This window comes from Mustela putorius, unplaced genomic scaffold (genome assembly GCF_011764305.1).
Source record: "Mustela putorius furo isolate JIRA1106 unplaced genomic scaffold, ASM1176430v1.1 tig00003901_pilon_pilon_pilon, whole genome shotgun sequence".
NCBI lineage: Eukaryota > Metazoa > Chordata > Mammalia > Carnivora > Mustelidae > Mustela > Mustela putorius.
This window is the reverse complement of record NW_025422049.1, coordinates 8,523,621-8,541,233: the sequence shown is the minus strand read 5'-3', so window position 1 is coordinate 8,541,233 and position 17,613 is coordinate 8,523,621. Positions and strand designations below refer to the sequence as shown.

The following is a 17,613-nucleotide window of genomic DNA, read 5'->3' as shown; positions in this document are numbered from 1 at the left end:
GCCTCGCCCCCAACCCCGATGGAGCATAGCACCCATCTTATTTCCACTGTAACAGTGACAGGCTCAAGTATCACGTGCGCTTGTTAACGTGGCCTGTCACATGCACCTGCCCAGCCCTCATCCCCAGTCTGGAATTTCCCTGAGGGCGGGGACGGCATCAGTCTGGGTCACCAGCTCATCTTCAGAGCCTAGAACCATGTCTGGGGTTCTGGCACGTGGCAGGAACTTCGTAAGGCTAACCGTTACCTCGGAGATGAGGCACATCTGCTACATTTCACTGGTGTTACTTCTGTATTGAAAATACCAATGACAGCGCCTAGAGCTCAACAGCGAAATGCTCCTTCGGGCTTCTGGAGCTATTCATGTTCATCAGGGAACAAATGTTGTCAAGAGCCACCCAGTGGACCTCCCGAGCAACCACTCCATTGAAGACCCTTTGTGCGGGGGCTACGGGGAGGAGTCACCCCCAAAGAATGGAGTCTGGAGAAAATAAGAAATGAAGACAAACCAGAACGTGAGGAATAAAATGGCCAGTGCCGTGACACGCAGAGGATACTTCTGGGCCACAGGGAAGTGAAAAGGGTGTGAATATCCTTTCATGTGAAAGGGGTGTCGGAGGCCCCAGGAATATGCTTCTACGCTTTTCCAAAGGGCTAGTACCGCCCGCTTCAAGAGCGCTGGGACGCGTGTAGCAACAGGGGGTTGTACAGGTTGTCCCAGGAGCTGGAAGAAGGAAGGACACCGCTGCCACGTGGTCGGCTGGGGGCCAGAGGTGCTAAGCGTCCTCCGCACAATGAAGAGCCCACCACCCCAAACGCCAGGGTGGGGAAACAGCTTATGCCTGTCCCTCCAGCACGCAGGGAGCACCCTCGGGGACTTGGGGATTAACATGATGAACACGCTAGTCTCTAGGTCATTGTTCCTGACTTGTTTTTCTCCCCCTGAATTCTTTTTACCCTCTCCACCTACCGCTCTACCCATCAAGTAGGCAGCAGAAAGAAAACCTGAGCCCAAGTGAAGGATGAGAACGGGAACAGCAAGTCCTGCCAAAATGTCTCCTTGGGGCCCTCGCATCGTGGGCTTCAAAGCCCCAGCCCATTACCCTTGTGGGTAACGCTCAGGCCCTGGCCATCAGACCAGACTGTCCCCAATGACACTGACCTCCCTATGTGGAAGACTTTATTCCCATTCCAGAGTCAGCTCTACTACATGTCCAGCAATTAGTAAGACCAGAAGCTGACCTTGAATCAGTCTTCCTGAGCAGGGGCCTGTTTCCCTAGAGCAGTGGTCTGGGGCCCTCAGCGGCAGCAGGGGGTGGGGGGGTCCCAGGACTGGGCCCCAGCTGAGGGAGTCTGCCATGTACAGCTCTACCCTCTGCAGCTAGAATGTGGATCAAGCCTTCTGATGTTTCTAGAGAAACTGGAAATCCCAATTTTTATTGAGCTCTCTACCCGCCACGTGGGGCTCAAACTCATGACCCTGAGTGAGATCAAGAGTTGCACACTCCACTGACTGAGCCAGTCTTTTGGTTTTTCAGTGTGGACCCCTAATTCAATGGCTTTTTAAAATATTGTGCAGGCTTGGGGCATCTGGGTGACTCAGTCAGGTTAAGCATCTGCCTTCGGTTCAGGTCATGATCCCAGAGTCTTGGGATGGAGCCCCGTGTCAGGCTCCCTGCTCAACGGGAACCCTGTTTCTCCCTGTGTGATCTCTCTCACTCTCACTCTTTCAAATAAATAAATTTTTTTTGTTAAATATTGTGCAGGCTGAGGCACACCCATCTGAGGCTGATCTGGGGCCCCTTTCCTAGCTTGCTCCTTCTAAACACTGAACCCTGGAATCTGTTTGGTTGCAGGCAACTGGTGCTCCCTGAGGGTTCAGGAAATTCAAAAACAAGAGTTAAATATGTTGACAACTGGGCAAGTTTCTTAAGAAACAGTGGGATGGGGTATAGGCTCAGGGACCCAAGGAGGGCCTGCCAAGGGACTGACACAGGTTTCGCTGTGCTCTTCCTTGGCGAAAAACTCTCAGCAACTCCCTAATTCCTACGACATCAAATCCCAAGTTCCTGGCCAGGCTCTCCAAAACACAAGGCACCCCCCCCCTGCCTCAGCAGCCTTATAGTTCATCGTCTTCCTGCATCCCTTCCCCATTCTAGTTGGGCCAGCCTTCTTTGAACTCCTCCAAACTCAAAACCAGTGAACCCTTCAGCCAGATGTTCTCTCTCTGGGTATATAAATCCCACCCACCCTTCACGGCCTGGCTCACCTCCCACCTCCTTTAGGAAGCCTTTGTCACAAGAAACAGGACAGTGCTTCTGAGCTCAAGGGCTCATGTCAAGGAGGCCCGGGTTCAAATCCAGACTCTGCCCTCAAGCCCCTGGGTGATGTACCAAACTTCTCTGGGCTTCCGAAGATGGTTCATCATAGTGCCTACCTTCCAGAAATCAGGAAGGATTAAGGCAAACGATACAAATAATATACTTAAGCTGTTGTGAGCCCTTCTTCCTATTATGGTCGACCTCCCCCTCCTCTAAGTGTCACAGCCTTACGCTGTCTCTTCTGGGCAAAAGCACCAGCGGATTCCACGCGGCCCCCATTTGCTCAGGCTGAGCCCCCGGCGTCGGTCTACCTGTTCCCAGCTTGGCTTTAACGCTTCTTAACATTCCAAGAGCACGTTGGCTATAACCTAGAACTCACAGAGGCTCAAGCGGACACGACATCCGAGAGTTGCACAAGTAACACAACCCTGGCTCTGAAACGACTCTGTAGAAGTCCCCCTCTTGAGCAGCAGCAGAAATGCATGCCGGGAAGAGCCACACAGAGCCAGAGCCAGTGACAGAGAGAAACAGCCTCTCCCCTTCCCCCACACCGCCACCTTCACAGTCCCTGCTCTCAGCTCCTCACCTTTCCTTCTGATGCTGGAGATGAGACACGAATCCAGTCAGGGTCCACTCTCTTCACACCAGTGTACGATGGGGGAACCCTGGACAAATGGGCCACATGGCAAGTGTCACTTTGGCTGGGATTAAATGGAAAGCCCATGGCTCACAATGGGAGCCGGGATGGCTTCTGTAGGCCCTGTCTCCCACCCCCGTGTGACTCCACCTCCAGTCGGGCCCATTCATCTTCCAACAAGCACCATGGCTGGGATCTCCTGGGCCCCGGAGCCTGCGGGCTTATCCTACTTGTCACTTTTCACTTTTCTCTGGGCTTAACAAGAATCGGAGTAAAAACGCATTTTTGCAATTTAGCCCATGTTTCCAGTTACCAGGGCTTTGAGTGGCTCCCTCCGAAACAAACAAAAACAGGGCACAGAAAAATGTGACTCCTGGAAGGCCGAGTTCTTTAAAAAACAACCAAAAAAACAAACAAACAGGCAAAAACCCTTGAGAGGTCCCGACCAGAGAATCCCAAGGAGTGGCTTCCTCAGCCTGAGGACCGAGCCCCGTGGATCATGGTGTACAAGTTCGCACTACTTCCACAGCAGGAAGTTGCAAAGTTATTAGCAAAGGTAGGCAGGGAAAAAAGCACAACGTGGGCATGATTTTTGAGACCCTATTCTCAAACTAGAAAAGACACAGGGAAAATGAAGAGACCTGAAAGATAAGAAGCCAGTGTTCCCAACACAAGTAAGTCATGCCTCAGCGTTAGCTGTGCTGGAAAGTTCTCCAGTAATGGTTGGCTTAAAAAATAAATAAATAAAATCGCAGTAAAGGCAGGAGAACAAATGTGAAGACGCGGGTCCCAAAGACGAAGACTACCCCCAATTCCCTCACCTCCCCCCCACCCCGCACCACCCCCCAGTTGGAGAATGGTAGTTTCCCCTACAGCTTGGGCCTCTCCAACTTGCTCCTTCCCCTCGCCCCGCTGACCCCCAACCCAAGCTCAGGACCCGGTGATTCGAGCCTTGTGGGTGAGTCCTGCTGTCCCAGGCAGACTGGAAATGGTATTATTCCACCCGTACCAAAATCTCAAGCGATACTCTTGACAAGTCCCCGTAGCCACGGACCGGGTCATCAGCCAGGCAGAGGGGGAGGAGCCCTGCTAATGATTAATTGGATGAGTGCCGGCCGAGCATGGGGAGGAAGCCCTGGCCCCCGGCGTGTGGATCGAACAGGAGAGGGCACCTTCAGTTCCCATAAGCGGGATGCCACAGACAGCGTACCCCAGGGGAGTGCCTCAAGTGACCTCTGCTGTTAGAGGGGCCCGAGGGAGCCCCGGAGAGGGTGCGAGAGCGCCCCCTAGTGCGGCGCCAGGGCCCGAGGATGTGCGGCACGGACTAAGGGAGCAGGGAAAGGACCAGGGGAACAGCCCAAGCACATCTCCAGAAAACCTGACGCTGCAGGGGCAGCTGGGGTGGCCCGGGTCTCCGCGCATCCCCTCCCCTGCCCCCACCGAGGGCCCCGCGTGGCTCTGGCTGCAAGGGACCGCAGATCCCCTAGGCCGGGGCGCCCAGGGCCAAGACGCAGCAGGACGTGGCCGCCTGCCCGCCTCGAGCCGAGCGGGGGACATTTACCGGGAGTCTAAGGAGCCGCCGCGCCTCCACTCGGGTCCCCGCTGGGGTGGCGGAACTCCCGCCGCCTCTCTCCAGCCGCCGCAGTCGCAACCGCCAACGCTCCCGGTCGCTCCCTGCGACTGTGGCCCGCGAGGCCAGCTGTTGAATGGCTCGCGTCGAGCGCACCCCGCGCACAAGCGTCCCCGCCGCATCCAAGTCAGCGACGCACGCGCGTGCCCCCGTGCCAACGCCCCGTGCACCCCTCGCCCCGCTGCGGCCCTAGCGGGCTGGCCGCGGCGCGGCTTCCCGGCCCCAGGCTCCCGGCTCCCGGCTGCGGAATCGCCCGCCCGCCCGCTCCCCTCGGTGGGCTCTCGCCAAACCAATTGCCTCCTCTGGCCGGCTCCGCCCCCTCGCTGCCATCCCTCAACTGGCCCTCAGGACCAATGGCAACAATGGGCTAGTCCCGCCCCCTCGATTCCCCCGGGGCCAATCTCCTTCTCCTGAGGACCCGTTCAAGTAACCCCGCCCCTCTCGTGCGGCAAAGCTGCAGCCAAAGTTTATCCCACTGCGCGGTTGCTCCTGACGATGGCGAGGTTGTGCCCAGGCTCCCCCCGCCCCCCAACCCCCCCGCACGAAGTTACAGTGATTTCAAGGCTGCAGCTCACCTGCTCTGCCGACCCCCCACGCGACCTGTTCTTTTGAATGTGAGTATTTCAAAAGCTAACGAGAGAGGTACTGTTGTCCTCATCCCCCAGCAGGGCTGCCGCAAAACGTACGCGCGCCTGGCCAATACTTGCACATCACAGGGTCAGCTGGAATCTCGAAGGTCATCCACTGACTCTGTCCCCGGAATGCTGCGTTTTTGGTTTGCGTTTTGTTGTTGTTGTTTGTCCTGTGTACAGGGGCTCTGCCCTCTAGGCTGGACGACTTCCCGTGACAAAGACTCACTGACACCTTGAACAGCCCCTTGGGTAGCACGAGGTTTAGTGAAACCGGCCCCCTGATAATTTCCGCCCCCTTGAACCCACACAAAGCCAGCTTTGCCCCCCTTTCCACAAGGGCCCAACAATTTGAAGACAAATCTGGCCCCACAGTTCTTCCAGGCTCTGTTGCTCCAAAGAACTAAGTTCAAGGCTCTTCTTTGAGTTTACGCCACTTCCTTTATTATCTTTCAAAAGCAGAAGCTGGGAAAGAAGTCTCTCCCCGCCCCTCAACCGCCAGCCCCAGGACACAGACCCTTCTGCATAGAGCAGACCCAACCGCCACATCCCTTGTCTAGACGGTAGATTTTTCTACTCCATCTCCGTAGGATGGCATTTGCTTTCCCGACTGCCATATCATAGCTGAAGAATATTAGATTTACTGTCAGCTAACCCCCCAGGGCTCTTTCTCACTGCTGCTGCTGACACAAGGCTCTGTTTTCTACTTGATTAGCTGGTAAATGTCATTGGGTTTTTTTTGGGGGGTGCTAATTTCACTCTTTTCTATCAAGACCTCTTTGCCGGCTCCTTCTGTACTTCTTTCTGTCCATTTGTCTTGCTCCCACCGCCAAGCTCAGGCCCTTACCCTGTATGCAGAACGGCCAAAGAGGCTCCTCACAGAGCACCTTACCCCTCGGCTTGTACCCCCCCTGGGCGACCTTCCAGGGCTCCTGTCCTCATCCATCTGACACCAGAAGCCACAGTGGTCTCTAAAACACGAAAATAATCCTGTCACCCCACCCAGCCTAAAAGCCCACCCACAGCTTAAAAACCTTTCCTCCTCCTTTTCCACACACCCCCCACTTGGCCTCCAGGACGAGCTTCAGAACCCCCACAGAGCATGTGAAACCCTTGGTGATCTGGCCTCACCCGCCCAGGCCTCATTACTAGCTGGTTTACCTCCAACACAGAGCACTCAATACTTGAGATCGACTGACTTCCTGCTGTTTCTCAAATGAGCCGCGCTCTCCAACCATTTCTATGCCTTTGATACAAAGTCTGGAATAACCTGCTCCCTACCCCGCTAATCCTGACCTATTGATTCATTCACTGAATACTACCCTGAGCACCTACATGTGTCAAGTAGGGAGGTATAACAACGTGATTTTTAAAAATCTGGCTTGATCCCTTCATCAGGTGCTTCCCAGGAGGGGGTAATGATTCTGCTTCCATTCCCATAGCTGTACAGACATCAAGCAGCTATTTCTAATGACTGGACTTCAGATTCCTTCAGGCAGCTGAGACTGGGATTGTCTTCCTTGCAGAGTATCATTCAATACTAGTCAGCCTCATTCCATTAAGGTTGACAGTTTGAAGGCCAGAGGTCACGGCCATTTTCCTTCATTTCTTTCACTTTAGCTTACAAAACCCCAACTCGTTGTTAAGATGCTCGGTGTGTGAGAGAGTACGTGCTTATTGCCTATGTTGGGTTCTTTTTCCTCTTCCTCTTTCTTTTCTTAAGATCAGGATCAATCAGACCGACGCTGTATGCTTTGAACTTACACAACATTATAGGTCAATTACGTCTTAAACAATTAGATAAACAGATCAGGATAGCAATTTATAACATACCGTAGGCATTGATGTTTCTGGGTCCGAAGAGAAAGCACATGAACAGGACTGACTGTATGTTATAAAAATGAATCCAGGGACGTCTGGGTGGCACAGGTGGTTAAGTGTCCGTCTCTTGGTTTCAGCACACATTGTCTTGGGGTTGTGAGATGGAGCCCCATGCTGGGCTCTGCACTCACACTCCGTTGGGACTTTCTCTCCCTCTCCCTCTGCCCCTCCCCCCTTAAATAAATAGATAAAGCTTTTAAAAGTGAATCCACTGGAATCATGTAATTACAGAACTTCAGTGTTCGAAGGGACTTCTAAGTTAGTTTAATCAAACCCCACCCTAGCGCTAGAAACTACTATGTGGGCAGTTTTTCAGCTAAATTTCTTAGCTCCTTGGCCTCTGAAAGCAGGCTGTGCTCTCACTGTGAAAAAATTGTCTCCACATGACTAAGGCATTTGAGGGGTACCCAGAATGCTTCTCTGTCCACTGTTTTCTTTCCTCTAGAGTGAAATGTGTCCTCGGGATCCCCCCCCCTTCAAAATGCAAACCCCACTTGGAAGAGCCACATGCTAGCATTTTTTAATTATTTAGCATAAGGAAAGCAGCATAGCTCAATAGAAACGTTTGAAGGTGCAGTTTTCAAAGTGGTTTCACTTATGTTGTCAAATTTGATCCTCAGAATAACCCGAGTTCTGAGGGTTGCTGGAGGGGAGGGGAGGGGGAAGGATGGGGAGGCTGGGTGATGGACGCTGGGGAGGGCCTGTGCTGTGGTGAGTGCTGTGAAGTGTGTAAGACTGATGATTCACAGACCTGTACCCCTGGGGCAAATAATACATTATATGTTAATTTTTTTAATGTTATTAAAAAAAATAACCTGAGTAAGATCTCTTGATTTCCATTTTACGGGGGAGGAAGCTGAGACTCACCTCCGTTAAATCACTCCTCGGGGTATTCAAATCCCAGCTCTGCTGTTAACCTTGGGCAAGAGACCGGGTCACTCTAGGCCTCAGTTTCCCCATCAATAAAATCAAATGAGATGCTTTCCAAGGTTTCTTTCAGCTCTGTCTATAATCTTTCCCCTCCTACAGGCCAAGATCAGGACACGGGGGCCCTGGGCCTTTTTAAGGGTGGCAGGAAATAACTGTGGCATTAGAGGTCCATTTTGGAAAGGAGACGCTCCAGCTTGAGAGCAGAGAAAGAAAATCTGAGAAAGTCACCACAAGATGCCCTGAACTCCAAACTTACCTATTCCTTGGGTCTCTAATGCAAGCACTTCAATTCAAATTTTGTGCTAAAAATTCCATCTCATTTGCTCTAATGGTGAAAGAATGTTCTACGTAAAGCTGAATTAAAGTCTGCTTTGGTGAACTGTTTTATCATATTCAGATACAAATTACCAAACCCAATTCCATAAGCCCATTGTGCATCCCCCTGCTTATTCCATATAACAAAAGGGAAGATAAGAAACTGCAGCCTAAGGAAGTCATTGGGAAGGAAAACCAGCAGACAAATGGACGCATTCTAATAATTTATGCAAGTCGTGGGGTGCCCTGCTACCCCTCCCCCACCAGCTCATTTGCTGAGAGCACTGAGATACAGCTAATCTAATGACTCCGTGTTTGCTTAATCTTACTAAGCAAAGACAGGCTTTATGCCTAATATAAAAGGAATTTAAGCTGCCAGGTGAGAAGTGGTGATCTTTAAACTGGTTATGCAAGAAAAAGAAAGCTAATTCCCAAGATGATAAGCCTGCTTAATCATCTGTTCTTTTTGGACTGTTTAAAAACATGTTTAATTACAGTAGAATCAGTTTTCAATTATGGACGTCTGTCATTTTTTCAGTAAATGGCTCTAAAGTCAGAATAAATAACGCTAACCTACTTCGCCGAGTTCTTACAATGATTAATTAATTGGTTTTAAAGGGTTTCAGAAGTTTTATAAAACAGAGAGATGGAGGAATCAGGAGACCCAGATTTAGTCCAGACTCTGCCTTAGTAGCTGTGTGGCCTGCAGGGGTTTATTTTCCTTCCCTGGGGCTCAGTTTTCCCATCTGTAAGATGAGGGGGAATTGGGCTAGATAATCTATTTTTAGTCTAACATTCTAACACTCTAGGATTCCCCATCATTACACTTACACTTTTTTTTTTCTTTTCGTAGTAGTAGCTTAAAACAGCAATTATCCTCTTTTGGTTTTCCTCGAGTTGGATTCCCAAAAAAATTTCCACAATATCCTGCTGCTCCCCAGACACAGTCACTTAGGTATACCGACCCCCCCCCAAAAAAAACTGTCCCAATATGAATAGTCCTAAATACAATAAAGATACAGAAAGAAGGGAAAAAATAAAATCTAGACTTTCTCATTCATGGACAAGGGAAGTCCTTCCTTAGAAATTGCTGACCCATGCTTTCCTCTTCCCGCCGTTTTTTTTCCATGCTTTTTTTTCCCAAAGATTTTTATTACTCTGCCTCTTCTCTGAAATGAATGTGGGGCCCTCATTGCCAGCTCTAAAAACACTATGACTCTTTATGAAAGGACTTGAGAAAAGGTATTTTATTTATTTATTTATTTTTAAAGATATATTTATTTTATTTTAGAAAGAGAGAGCAAGCACGTGAGTGTGGGGAAGGGACAGAGAGAAAGAAGCAGACTCCCCGCTGAATGCAGAGCCCCGCGTGGGGCTTGATCTCAGGACCCTGAGATCGTGACCTGAGCCAAAACCAGGAGTCCGACGCTTAACTGACTGAGCCACCCAGGTGCCCCAAGAAATGGGACTTTAAACGGAAAATGACAATATATGGAGAGGAAGACAAGCAGAACACAAAATTGTATGTTCAATATAATCTCAATCAGACTAAAAAATAGTGCATCTACCATAGACTGGATGGCAAAACAAGGCTTAGATTTTTTTCCCCTTTAGCTTGGGTTTTTATACTTAATGAGCATGCATTGTGTTTATAATATATATATATATATATATCATATATATATATATGATATATATATATATCTTTTTTTTAAAAAAAAGATTTTATTTATTTGGCACAGAGAGAGAAGGAGAGAGCACAAGCAGGGGAAGCAGCAGGCAGAAGGAAAGGGAGAAGCAGGTTCCCCGCTGGGCAGGAAGCCCAATGTGGGGCTCAAACCCAGGACGCTGGGATCATGACCTGAGCTGAAGGCAGATGCTTAACTGACTGAGCCTCCCAGGTACCCTTACATTGATCTTTAACAGTAGGAAGTGAATCCTTTTTACAGATAGCATAGAGCAGTACTTGAAATGGAAGGATTTAGCATCAGATTGCCTGAGTTGGACTCAAGGAGGACTTACCACCTTGAGTGACCTTGTGTCACCTTGGCCAAGTTACTTAATCCCTGTGAGACTGTTTCCCATCTATAATATAGGGATAATACTATTAAAGAACCTCCCTCATAATTTTCAGATTAAATGAGCTACTCCATGTAAGGGCTTGGAATAATGTCTGGCACATTGTAAGCTATGATTTAAAAGGTTAAACATGGGATGTCTGGGTGGCTCAGTCGGTTAGGCCGCTGCCTTCGGCTCAGGTCATGATCCCGGGATCCTGGGATCGAGTCCCGCATCGGGCTCTCTGCTCACTGGGGAGCCTGCTCTCTCTCTGCCTCTGCCTGCCACTCTGCCTGCATGTGCTCTCTCTGTGACAAATAAATAAATAAAATCTTTAAAAAAATAAAATAAAAGGTTAAACACTTATTATAAATATAATGTATGCATGTGGTTTAAAAAAGTACAGAAGACATTAAAATAAAAGGTAAAATGAGAAAGTAGAAATAGTTTTCCCCTTTTGAATCCCCAGCCTTACTTCTACAAGTAATCACTATTACCAGCTTCTTACGTTATCCTTCCAGAATTTTTAACGAGAACCGCAAACATGTATCTTTTAAACACACACTTCCGTGCAAATACAGAATCACAGCATACACACCATTTTACACCTTGTTTTTTCACTTAATGATCTCCCTCGGGAATCTCTCGCTAGCAAACATCTAGATTTACTCATTTCTTTATCGTGGTAAAAAACACAGAATATAAAATTTACCCTTGTTATCATTTTTAAGTGTAGAGTTCCATAGTGTTAAGTATATGCACAAAATGGATCTCCAGACCTTTTTCGTCTTGCAAATCTGACACTCTATACCCATTTTACCACCGTTTTCCCATGGCATTTTATTTCTCCATTCATATCCATTCATATGTACCCATTCAGTTATTTGTCCATTCACCCATCATATCCATATCCATTTATCCATCTGTTTCTTCATCCATTATCCATTCATTTATTTACCTGTTCATTCATCAGTGGCCTTGTGGGCTGCTTCCACCTCCTGGCTATTGTGAATAGTGCTGCCATGAACATGGGTGTCCAAATATCTTTCAGTTCTTTTGGATATATACCCAGAAGTGGGATTCCTGGGTCATATGGTAGCTCTGTTTTTCATTTTTCTTTATGAAGCTTTATGCCATTTCCCACAGCAGCCGCAACATTGTACATTCCCACCAACAGGGCACAAGAACTCCAGTTTCTCCACATCTTCGCCGACACTCATTTTCTGGCGTGTCTCCTTTTGTTTTGTTTTAGAGTAGTCATCCTAACAGCTACATGGTGCTTCACGGTAGGGAAAAAACCTCTGTCAACGAACAGTTGGATGGAGGCTTGTCTTCAGCTATTTCAAATAATGCCACAGTCAACATCCATGTATGAATATCTCTATATACATGCGGGGTTCTTTTTGGCAGAGGAATTGCCAGAACAAAGAGTGTGTGCTTTTTTGGTAACTGGTTTTTTCCCAGCTTGACAAGAAATGGACTTAAGCACAGAATCATGTCTTGGGTGGCTGCAAAACAAGTACGTGTGTGCTATAAGATCTGCTCTTATAGCAATAGAGACTGGGAACACATGCTGGAAGGCAGCCTGGGAGGAAATGTTTGACAATCACAGTCCTATCTCTAGAGCAGATCAAAGATGTTATGCCCCAAGAACTTTTTGTTTTTTAAGTAATCTCTATGCCCCGCGTTGGGGCTCTAACTCATGACCCTGAGATCAAGAGTCGCGCGCTCCGCCAACTAAGCCAGCCATGTGCCCCCAGTCACTGTTTATTAGAAAATAATTTCAGACTTACAGAACAGTTGCAAGAACTTCCGTGTTTCTTTAACCCAAGTTTCCTCAATTGTTAACACTTTGTTAATTTGCTTTATCATTTCCTTTTGATAGTACGATATTTCTTTTGTTCCTGAACTGAGGGTGGGGGCTTCTGGAATATAATTCAGGATCAGACATGATATTAGTCATTTGCATCTAGCCTCCCTTAATCTGGAACAGTCCCTCAGAGTTGTCTCTGCCTTTCAGACATGCCTTTGTTTTCATTATTTATTATTTATATTTTTTCAGGTTTTATTTTTAAGTAATCTCTACACCCAACGTGGGGCTCAAACTCATAATCCCAACCAAGATCAAGAGTCACATGCTTCACCAGCTGAGCCAGCCAGTTAAAGAACAGAATGTCCTGGGTTTTTCTTCCTGAACTATCTGAGTGTAAGTTACCAACCTGGTGTCCCATCACCCCTGAATAATTCAGTGTGGTTTTGGATATCTTCCTATTTATGACACAGCCCTCAAAATCAGGCAATTAACAGTAATAGATTATTATAGATTTATTGATTGTTTTATTATTATTTTTATGTATTAATAATAATTATTATTAATTTGAAATTATCAATAGATTATTAACATCTAATCCTCATGTCCCACTCAAGCTTCATTGGTTATCCCTGTATGGTGCTTTTCGTTTTTCTTTTCTTTTCTTTTTTTTAAAAGATTTTATTTATTTGAGAGAGAATGAGAGAGAGAGAGAGCATGAGAAGGGAGAGGGTCAGAGGGAAAAGCAGATTCCCTGCAGAGCAGGGAGCCCAATGCGGGACTAGATTCCAGGACTCTGGGACCATGACCTGAGCCGAAGGCAGTTGCTTAACCAACTGAGCCACCCAGGCGCCCCATTTGGAGCTTTTCATCGTCACATTTTCTTCACCTCCTTGAGTCTGGAACAGTTCCTTGGTCCTTCATTGACTTTCAAGACCTTGGTACTTTTGAAGACTACAGGCCAATTATTTTGGAGAATGTTTGGGTTTGGGTTTGTCTGATATTTCCTCGTGATTCGGTTCAGGTTATGCATCTTTGGCAGGACTGTGATAGAAGGGACGCTGTAATCCACATCCCATCAGGGTGGAGTGCGATTTCTATGTGTCCCATTATCCATGATGCTCAGTTGACGATCATTTGACTCAAGTAGTATATGTCAGGCTCCTCCACTGGAAAGTTATGCTTTGTAATTCACAAATATTTTATGGGTAAGTGCTTTGAAACTGTGTAAGTCTTCCATTTCTCATCAACCTTTCACTTCATTTATTTATGTGGGGATAGATTTAATGGTTTCTTATCTTATTCCATGGGTTGTAATCCATTCCTTTCGTCATTTACTTTGATGCCCAAGTTGTCCTCAATTTGGCCACTGGGGGCGCCTTTGAGCTGGCTTTGGGTCTCTTTGACCTGTCCCCATCATTCCTTGAGTGCTTCCTTGCTTTCTGGCCCAACATAGTCCAAGCTCATCTTGTGCTTTCGCTTACTCCGTCCTGAAATCAGCCATCTTTCTGAGAAACCTTGGTTCCCTTTAGTGGAAAATAGCCACTAAAAAGTTTAGGAGCCAAATCTGGATGCCAGTTGTAGATATTACCTGTGTGTTGCTGCTCCCTGGCCCTCTCAGAGGCTTCACTTCTATACCTTTACTCACATGCTTACACACACACACACACACAGATTTTATATCTATAACTGCCTCTATAGCTATAGCTATCTCTGTATGTATCTAACTGTGAGTTCACTCTGATGTATCCTGTCCAACACCATGGGGCTAATTCCAGTGTGATCACTTTCTGTATTTCTAACAAGTTGAGACAATGAGAGAACTAGTTTCTAGTTTCTATAAGGTATTCATTTTATCCATCCCCCTGTATGTAACTGTGCTGGGAAGTACCTTTTCTTTTTTTCATTCATTCATTCATTCATTCATCCATCCATGAAATCTCTAAGCCCAATGTGGGGCTTGAACTCACAACCCCAAGATCAAGAGTCACATGCTCCACTGACTGAATCAGCCAGGCGCCCCTCTTTTCTTTTTCGACAGTAACTACCATTTATTGACTGCTTATCATATGCCAAGAACTGTTCTACCTGCTTCACCTGGAAAATCTCATTGAATTCCCAGTTTCCCTTGTGATGTGGGCATGAGAGGAAATTGAAGCACAGAGACAGTAAGTTACTCAAGGTAGGATAGCTAGTTTGGATGGAGCCTGGGTTAAACGAAAATCTAAATGACTTCCTAAGCACTGTGCTATTCTTCTTTCTTCTTTTTTATTGTGTAAGAACACTTCACGTGAGCTCTACCCTCTAAACAGATTTTTAGGCATACGATAAGCACAGGACTGGACAGATCACTAGAATACACTCATCTTACACAATGAAACTTTATACCCTTGAACAGCAATTCTGCATTCCACCCTTCCCCAAACCCCTGCCATGTTTCCATGAATTTGACTATTTGAGATACCTCATCCTAGCAGAATCATGCAATATTTGTCCTTCTGTGATCAGCTGATTTCACTGAGCATAATGTCCTCAAGGTCCACCCATGTTGTTGTTTATGCCAGGCTTTCATTTTTTTTTTAAGATTTTATTTATTTATTTGATAGAGATCACAAGTAGGCAGAGAGGCAGGCAGAGAGAGAGGAAGGGAAGCAGGCTCCCTGCTGAGCAGAGAGCCCGATGTGGGGCTCCATCCTGGGATTGTGACCTGAGCCGAAGGCAGAGGCTTTAACCCACTGAGCCACCCAGGCGCCCCCAGGCTTTCATTTTTTTTAAAGATTTTATTTAGTTAGTTAGTTATTTGATGAGGGGAGCACAAGCAGGAGGGAGAGGGAGAAGCAAACTTCCTGCTGAGCAGGGAGCCTGACGTGGGGTTCGATCCCAGGACCCTGGGATCATGACCCCAACCAAAGGCAAATGCTTATCTGACCGAGCCACCCAGGCACCCCAGGATTTCATTCTTTTGTAAAGCTGAATAATAACCCATTGTATGTATATACCATATTTTCTTTATCCACTTATCTGTTGATGGACACTTAGATCATTTCCATACTGTGGCTACCATGAATACTGTTGCAGTGAACGTGGGAATACAGACATCTCTCTGAGATCCTAATTTCAATTCTTTTGGCTCTGTGCCCAAAAGTAGGATTGCTGGATCATAGCAATTTTCAATTTTTTTTGAGGGAACCCCATACTGTTTTTCCACAGTGGCCGCACCATTTTACATCCTATGAACAGTTCCAATTTCTCCTCCTCTTCGCCAACATTTACATGCTGCCTTTTGTGATAACAGCCATCTTAACAGATATGAGGTGATTTTGATTTGCATTTCCCTTATGATTAGGGACGTTGATCATGCTTGCTTATACTCATTGGCCATTTCCATGTCTTTGTTGAAGAAATGTCTATTTAATTCTTTTGCCTATCTTTACAATCAAGCTATTTGGTTTTTTACTATTTATATGGTTATAAGAGTTTCTTATATATTTTGGATATTCACTCTTTACCAGATGATGTTTGGCAAATATTTTCTCCCATTCCATAGGTTGCCCTTTCACTCTGTTGTTTCCTTTACTGTGCAGAAGCTTTTTAGTTTGGTGTAGTCTTATTTGTGTATTTCTGCTTTTCATTGTGCAACACCATAGGTGTCATAGGCCTAAAATTGCCAAGATCAAGGTCATGAAGTTTTCCCCTGTTTTCTTCTATGAGTTCTACTGTTTCTGGTCTTACCTTTAAATCTTTAATATATTTTGAGTTGATTTTTATGTATCCTTCAAGATAAGGGTCCAATTTCATTCTTTGTGTGTGGATATCTAGTTTTCTCAACACCATTTGTTAAAGGGACTATTGTTTCCTCATTGTGTATTCTCGGCACCCCAGTTGGCTGTTTACTGCACATGCATGGCTTTATTTCCAAGCTCTTTCTTCTGTTCCATTGGTCTATATGTCCATTTTTATGTCAGTGCCATACTATTTTAATTGCTGTCACCCTGTAATATATTTTGAAGTCAGGAAATGTGTCGCCTCCAGCTTTTTTCTTCTTTCTCAAGATTGGTTTGGCTATTCATAGTCTTTTGTGCTTCTCTAAAAAATTTAAGATTGTTTGTATTCCTGTAAATTCTACCCTAGGGATTTTCATGGGAATTGCCTCAAAACTGTAGATCACTTTGGATGGTTTTTCGAAGATGTCCCCCAACGATCCCTGCCTAGTAGTATTCTCTTACTTGTGTAATCACTTGCCCTTGACTATGAGCTGGATCTAGTGAATCACTTCTAATGACAGAATCCAGAAAAATGTATAGGATGTCACTCACTCACAAGGTTACAGGAAGATTCTGGCTTCTAATTCCATAGGTTGCCTTTTCACTCTGTTGTTTCCTTTACTGTGCAGAAGCTTTTTAGTTTGGTGTAGTCTTATTTGTGTATTTCTGCTTTTCATTGTGCAACACCATAGGTGTCATAGGCCTAAAATTGCCTGGCTTGCTCACTTGTGCGCTCGCTCTCTCTCTCTCTCTCTCTCTCTCTTGCCCCCTCACTTGCTCTCAGGGAAGCTGGCTGACCTGTGGAGAGTCCCATGGAGCAAGGAGCTGAGGGAGCCTCCGGGACAACAGCCATGGAGGTACTGAGGCCCTGTCAGCAACTCCTGAGGAACTAAATCCTGCTAACAACCATGTGATCAGGCTGGGAAGCAGACGCTCCCCAGGCTGAGCCTTCAGATTGGAGCTTTGTGAGAGACCGAGCCAGAAGCACCCAGCTAGGCTGTGCCCAGATTCCTGACACACAAAAACTGATTTAATAAATGTTTGTTCTGAGCCACTGAGTTTGGGGGTAAACTGTTACACACAGATAATGTAGTAAGCCATCTCCCACTTCCACTGCCTCCCTCCCCAACGCCATGTAGGCTTGCCCTGTTTCGGGCCTCTTGTTCTCCATCACTGGCCACCACCCCCCATAGATTCCCTCTTCGTCCCACTCGGGCTGTCACTCCCTGTCACGCCACTCCATCAGGGGGGTGCCCTTGTCAGCCCCCTCAGGCTCTGACTCCCCACATCACCTCAGTCCTCCTCATCCCACTCAGCCTCTAACACTTCACGCCACTCCATCACGGGAGGCCCTCATCGACCCTCTCAGGCTCTGCTCCCTATACCAAACTGTCCTCCCCTGAGCATCCTCATGTCCTCCCGCTTGGACTCTGATCCCTCCTACGAGTCTGCTCCACAGGGACACCCTTCATACCATGCTACCTCCGTGGGGAGCCCCCACACTCCCCACCATGGATGGCTATCCCACTCTGCTTCACCCAGGGGCTTTGTTATTTTTAAAGTAGGCTCCCAGGGCTTGAACCCACAACCCTGAGCTCAAGACCTGAGCTGAGATTAAGAATCGGACGCTTAACCAATT

At 47.0% G+C, this 17,613-nt stretch overlaps 1 protein-coding gene and 1 long non-coding RNA gene across 2 annotated transcripts in view; one reads left to right on the top strand and one right to left on the bottom strand.

Moving 5' to 3' along the window:
• Window positions 1-4,905, bottom strand: part of LOC101689447 (A-kinase anchor protein 17B) — a 28,627-nt gene extending 23,722 nt beyond the window's left edge. Inside the window, exons 1-2 of the mRNA XM_004762097.3 lie at window positions 4,519-4,905; window positions 2,907-2,985 (exon numbers count right to left, since the gene is read on the bottom strand). The gene's annotated coding sequence lies outside the window, so the exon portion shown is untranslated. The remainder of the gene's footprint in view (window positions 1-2,906; window positions 2,986-4,518) is intronic.
• A 126-nt stretch (window positions 4,906-5,031) lies between these two features.
• Window positions 5,032-17,024, top strand: LOC101689249. The gene is made up of 3 exons (XR_200158.3): window positions 5,032-5,201; window positions 12,463-12,606; window positions 16,759-17,024. It is a non-coding gene; the product is annotated as an uncharacterized LOC101689249 (long non-coding RNA).
• The last annotated feature ends 589 nt before the right edge of the window (window positions 17,025-17,613 follow it).